We start from the raw sequence: 6,588 nt of genomic DNA on the forward strand, positions 1-6,588 counted from the left end.
GTACGTAGTTATCATGTGTTGCAGTCATTCAGATTTTCTGCTTTTCTCTGTTTCGTATCATTGTAAATCGAGTATCTTTGGGTTTGGTGGGACACTTTTAGTGGGACAAAACAAGCAATCAGATGTTTGGGAACTTGTGATGAGAACTTTTGCTATTTAATAGGATAATTATCGATAGACTGAGAAAACAATAATTGATAAAGAAGATAATCATTTGCTGCAGCCCCAGAATACTTTTCACAATGGACTGACACAATCCCCACAAGATTTGACAGAGATCCTCTTGAATACAAATGTTGGTGTGGCTGCAGTGTGGCTGACAGAGAAAATACTCCCTCAGTCGCTGGAGATTATCAGTAGATCCCCCACTGTTAATCTTGCGGCTGAATGCTGAAGACGGTGGTAGTCACTTTGCCACGTGTTGAGAGTCGGAGCAATTCTCTCCGCTCACCGGTGGTCCACGGTTACAAATCACATCATCAGCTGTCTGAGCACCCACAGCCACCTCTTCTCCACCAGATTGATGGTGAAATGGAGGAAAAATCAATGGCTTCCTCTCGTCAGAAAGAGCCAGCTCTGTCATGTTTGGGAGTTTGATGTTACCCTCTCTTACTCTCTCTCTCCACTATGGGAAATTGAAAGCTGAGTTTGAACAAAGTGACAGACGTGAACAGACTGGAGTCTCTCAAGTCGATATAATGACTGATTTCAATCTGCTGCTTTCAGTTCTCCCTTTTAAAAACACTTGGAAGCCCACTGGAGAAGATCACAGCCATCAGGTTGACTTGGTTGAGTTTCTAGTAAATGATGGTTAGTCTTCAAACAGACTCAAAGGCTTCTGTGTAGGTGATTCAGTGAGTAACAGCAGTCAGTTTTCCTACTAGTCTCCCCCTCAGGAGTGCCTCCCCTCCACCCCACCCCCACCCCATCACTTCATCCTTATCACCACGAAGACACACTGCAACTGTGAAGCAAGGTTTCCATTCACTGCCTGCTCTGAAATGAGCAAGCATCACTGAGCTTTTTCACTCCGACACTTATTCCCCCTCTAATGGGAAATTCAAATATCACATATCAGCTGAATGCAATATTCACTTAGCGAGAGATAACACCCTGCGTGATGTGTCTCGTGTATCCGGTTCAGAATAGGCACGGCTCAGTCTCTAACACCAGATCCGACTGTGAAACTCAGTGTATAAATTCTGTCTAAAGCTTACGTGCAGCCTGTTCATTCACTCTGTGCTTTATTGGTGCGTGTGTTGGTCCTCTTGTGTATTTGAGGGAGAGCAGATTCCAGGGCATCTGTGCTTGTCCTGCTGCTTCTCCGGTGTCTTTACACCAGCACCATCCCTTTTCATTTCTGCTGGCATTCTAATCAGAGCGTTACGAGCTTCAGCGGGTGAAGTACGCAGAAAGTTGTGTTTCCTGACAGCCAATAAAAACCTTATAATCTCCCTGATTCAAGTGGCCCATTTAAAAAAAAATACTAACTAGCGCTATCACTCAGACCACCCCCTTCCCTTTTTCTTTAATGCCCTTTTTTATTTAATATATAGCCCATGAAAAATGAGAGACTCCCGCTTCACCGTGTAGATATTTTGTTGCTGATGATGCGAGACGAATTTCCATCACAGCTTTGTTTCCAGCGGGTGAGCGGATAATCTTTTACAGCACAGGGAGGGAGGGCACCGCTCCCATCAATCTCCAGGGCTTATAGCCGCTGCATGGTTGCCTTACCTGACCAGAACGCCTGCACGGCGCCACGCCGGTGGACCACTCAGGTTCAGAGGCCAGCTCACTTACGGAGCCTCCACCTCCCAAACCCTCCTTAACCTGCAGAGCCGTGCTTCACTTCTGTTCCATTATTCCTGTCATTGTTATTATGTCATTTTTCTAAAAAGGCCGTCACGTCTCAGAGAGCAGCGTTGCTTTCCTGCCGACAGCCCTGTGAAGCTATGTTTGCAGCGAGGGCCTCAGCTGCTCTTTTTGTCGACACAAAACTGCTCCAGAGGTTTCACTCCTCTGTGCTTCTCAGCCATGTGCACTGTGTGTTGTAAAGCAAAAGGTCCCCAGTTTTAGTTGTGGCATCCTGCCCGGGCAGCCTCTTGAGAGGGGCCCCTTGTGGTCCCGTGCTGGTGTAGTGGCTGGCAGGCATGCAGCCTGCTGCTCTCTGCACCCCGCTGCCCTGGCAATCGCCTGCTGCACAGCTCCTCCCGTGGAGATGATGCAGCTCTGATTGACAATAATGGGAAGTGGCAGAATCGATGGGAGACAAGAGAGGGGTGCGCGTGAAATTCTCCTGGAGGTTCCAGTCACAGACCAGGAGCTCTGGCACTACTCACCTGTCATCCCTGCAGCACCGGGATTAGGGCTCGTGACAGCAGCAGCAGCCTGAAGAGAAAGATGCAGTGGTCGTCATTGCCAGTGACAGCCTAGAAATGGTGACTCTCCTGTGCACTTAGACTACATATATGTCTCCTCAACTGGCTGGACTCGAGGCTCACACAGCTGAATGGGATTGTGAACGGAGTAATACCAAAGACTGGCAAACATACAGATGAAAAAAAAAATTCTTACCTCAAACCAAGATGAGATAAAATTACTGAACACAAGAACATGAGATGTTGAGTAACCAGAAAGGAGCGGATAGCATGGCCTTAATGAGCCATTTAAGTGATGTATCTAATTTCAAGGATTAAAATTACCGTTCACCTTGTGCTGGGGTGTAGGATTTGTGTGTGTGTGTGTGTGTGTGTTTTTGTGTGCTGCAGCAGCGGATGGAGGGCAGGTGTCGTGACAGAAGGGGCACTCCATTCTCTAATTGATCGGCAAAAGATGCACATGAAGAAGACGTTAAAGCAAAATGAAGTCATAACAGTGGATTGAGACATTTATTAAGTCAGACGCAAGGCCCTCAGAAACGTTGAGATTGTTTATTGATTTTTGTGTTTTGGCTGGCTGCGCAGGAGTAATCGCTCGTTCTGCTGCCACAGAGGCTTCGGGGCTGGAGTGCAGGCAGATGTTTAGGTGGAGGTGCTGACTTCCTCCGAAAGGAGGCAACTTTAACCAGCAGAACACAGTCTTCATTATGACTGCAGTTGTTCCGTCATTTATACAAAGGTCCTGACCTGATACTCTGGCAGTCGGTTAGCTGAGAATGCCAACCACTGTCACATGCTGTGAAATGATTCCTGGCAGACCTATATTGCTGATTTGTCAGCTGGTGCTAAATGCAGTGTATTCTCAGTGACTGATAAAGTGGCATAGTGTTCCTGCATGGCATGTACATACAGGTGTCTTGACAGACTGGACCTTTCTGTTGTTGTTTGCACAAACCAGCTGCAAATAACATGTTTATATGTATGCGTATCTTGTATGAGCAGACATCTGGATGTAGGTTTTTTAAATCCTAAAATAACACCCTGAAGTAAATACTGTAGGTATTCATTTATAAATACTTTAATACAGTACCTCAGTCAACGTGTGTGATGCAAAATCTACTGAATGGACTTATTTCTGGCTGTGCTGAATAAAAGCAAGCAAGAACAAAGTTAATTTTTTGTCAAATGTCCTTTGGTTTTATATTAGTGCTGAAAACATGAGTTCATTCATTGATTAGTACATAAAAGAAAAGTAATTAATAATTAATGAAATATGTAAGTAAGTTTCTGCCCGGCTCTGTTTTCTATCAAAGTAAAAGTGAAAAACTGTCATAGTAGTTCTCACAGTTTTATGACTTTTAATGGACTAAACAGTTAATATGTTGATTGTCAAATAATCCACACATTAATTGATAAAGACAATAATTGTTAGTTGCAGATTTATATTATGTGTTTGAGCATATTATCAACTAGAAATTATAGTTCCTATAATTTTTATTCTGCCAGGAAAGGAAATAAAAATGATTTCATAGCTTCAGGATTCACACATGTGCCTTCCTGTGTGTGTGTGTGTGCACTGAGTGGTGCTGGTGAGTGTTAGGCAGAGTTCAACCATACCGGTGACATCAATCTGCCTGTTCTTTATTAGATGGAGCAGTGAGGTGTAACTGACTGCATTGTCCACAGATGGACTGGGGCCCACAGCACACGGGACCCTGGTCAGCCACCCTGACAATACAATCAATAACCACACACTCATTACTGGAGCCCTGCCTTGCCTTCTCCTGCCTTCCTGCCCCGTGGAGCCTCCCTCTATGCTTCACCCCATCCTTAACTCTGTCGTCTCTTTTCAGACTCTATTCCAACCCCCCCTGTCTTCCCAGTCCTGTTTTCCTCTTTTTCCATCGCGCGTCACTTTTGAGTTTGCACGACATATTGTTTTGTCTCAAATTATATCAAAAGCCAACAGGAAAAGGTGAGGGGGACGTTTAGATGTCCCACCTCCTGCTGCTCAGGTTGCTGTGGTATTCAGTAGTCAGGCTGGACAGTAGCGGATGACAGTGATCCAGCATGGAGCCTGGGGCCTATAAATGGTAATGCCCTCCACTTGCCTTCCTCATAAAGCATAATAAAAGGAGGTTATAAATCCTACCAATTAGCTGCGTCCATCAGTCGCCTTAATTGGAGTGTCGTGACTGGCTAGGGGATGACCTTGTGTGCCAGAGAGCCAAGACAGACGAGGTGGCCGCGGGTGGAGGGGGGGGGTCTATGTGGATGTGGAGGACTAGGGCTTCTTTAAATCACCTGTATCTAACAGGCCATACTGTAGTTAAGGGTTGAGCCATATGGTGGTAAAACGTTTATGCTGACTGGCCATGTTGATGTCGTCAGTGCAAATTTGTAGGGTTTTTAAATGTACATGAATATGCTTCAGGCCAGCACTGAGAACATAAAGGAACAGTGCAGGAAAAAACTGTTTATACAAGCAAAGAAACAAAGCCATTTTGAACAAAACTATCCCCAAAGCACAAAGGTAAAATCCTCAGTACCTCAGAAGAATACAGTGAAAGACTCATACTGTAGTAAACTAATGACCACTCCCCACTTGTGTCCCTGGTTATTACACCTTTTATGTTCAGGTTAAAGGACTTGGTTAAACACTGAAGTTGTCACTTTTCCTATTAATACTATTACACTGTACATGTAACACTATTAAGTTTGTACTGTAAGTGGACCCCTAAGGTAACTGTGAACACTGGCGGAGAAACTGATGCTACTTTTTACTTAATTGAGCACAGAGCCTCATCAGTAACTGTGATTATGGAAACAATATGGCTGGTATAGGACTGTACTCACACAGACGTTGCCTTTGATCAGTGAACACAGGTGTTCTGGCTTCAATAGGCTCCACTCACCCTGTAAAGCAGTGCTTGTTCTGCCCCCCCCCCCCTCAGCTCAGCAGTTAAATCTACCCTCTGTCCTCGTGTGGGCCCGGCCACCACACCTTTCCTCTCAACACCTCAGTCAAGCGCTCTCTGTGGCCACTCAAACCTGAGACCTCAGCTTCCGTTCCAGCTTCGAACGTCCACTATCTCGTGACACGGCTCTCTCCGAGAGGAAACACTGAACCCGTTTGTCTGTGGAGAGCCCCGTGTGCAGACGCTGACGTGTCCTTACACTGTGCTGTCTCTCTCTGCTCCCATCCCACCACCTTGGGATTAGGCAGTAAAGACCAGTTAACCAACCAGCTGTCGGGGAAGAGTTTCTCTCCGGCTGACTGAGAGCTGCCGACAGTTGTTTCCTTTCTCCCTTACCGTCCGGAGATAATTCAGTCAACAAGCTTTGAACTGCAGATAAGGGAGGAAGAGGATGATCCCAGGGATGGGCCTACAGCAGGGGCAAAGGAGTAGAAGGGCAGTACAGGCAGAGGGAAGCAGGGGGCAGGTGTATGGGAACCGGAGAGGGCCAAGTAAGATAAGACCTGAGACAGATCCAAGTGTCCAATTCACACTGCACTCTCAGTATTATATGGTTTAAAACGGATGCAGAGTTTTGTGCTCTTACGTGATAACCTCATAATTAATAGTTTTCTTTGCATTATTATTTTATGTGTATGTGGTCTCTCCTGTGCTGAATACAATTCATGATCACAAGGCACACAACCTTTTCAAACAGACTATCAAACAACCACAGTATAATTTATCACTTGTTGGTTTTTACAGCGTTTACAGAATCTGAAATTAGGTGTACCTTATCTTGACATAAAATTCTTACAATCTCCTTGTCTTACAATTTCCTTGATGAACTATTTACTCCTGTGACTGCCCACGTCTGAGTTCTGACCCAGATCATCCTGTTCTTTTCCGTCTTGTGTTTTATGGATGCAAAAAGATGAGGGAGAGGAAATTAATTTCCAATAAACGCTTGACAGAGTGGCTTTTGTTTTGGCTTGGGCACGTGGTTTTGCATACCTGCCAGGTGTTGTGAGGCACAACCCCCCACCCCACCCCCCCAGGCCCCGTGCTCTGTGGCAAGGTGCACGATGAAAGGCCTCGGGTAGCCCATCAAAGGGCCCATTGAGCTTCAGCCACGAGCAGGACAGAGGGCCACAGTGTGGACCGTGGAAATTTGACACCCTCTGACAGAAGCTCCACACAGCCCCACTCAGGGCCACGCTGACAGCCTCACTCGCAAGAGATCAGGCGCT

Source organism: Toxotes jaculatrix, chromosome 17 (genome assembly GCF_017976425.1).
Source record: "Toxotes jaculatrix isolate fToxJac2 chromosome 17, fToxJac2.pri, whole genome shotgun sequence".
In the NCBI taxonomy this organism is placed as follows: Eukaryota; Metazoa; Chordata; class Actinopteri; family Toxotidae; genus Toxotes; species Toxotes jaculatrix.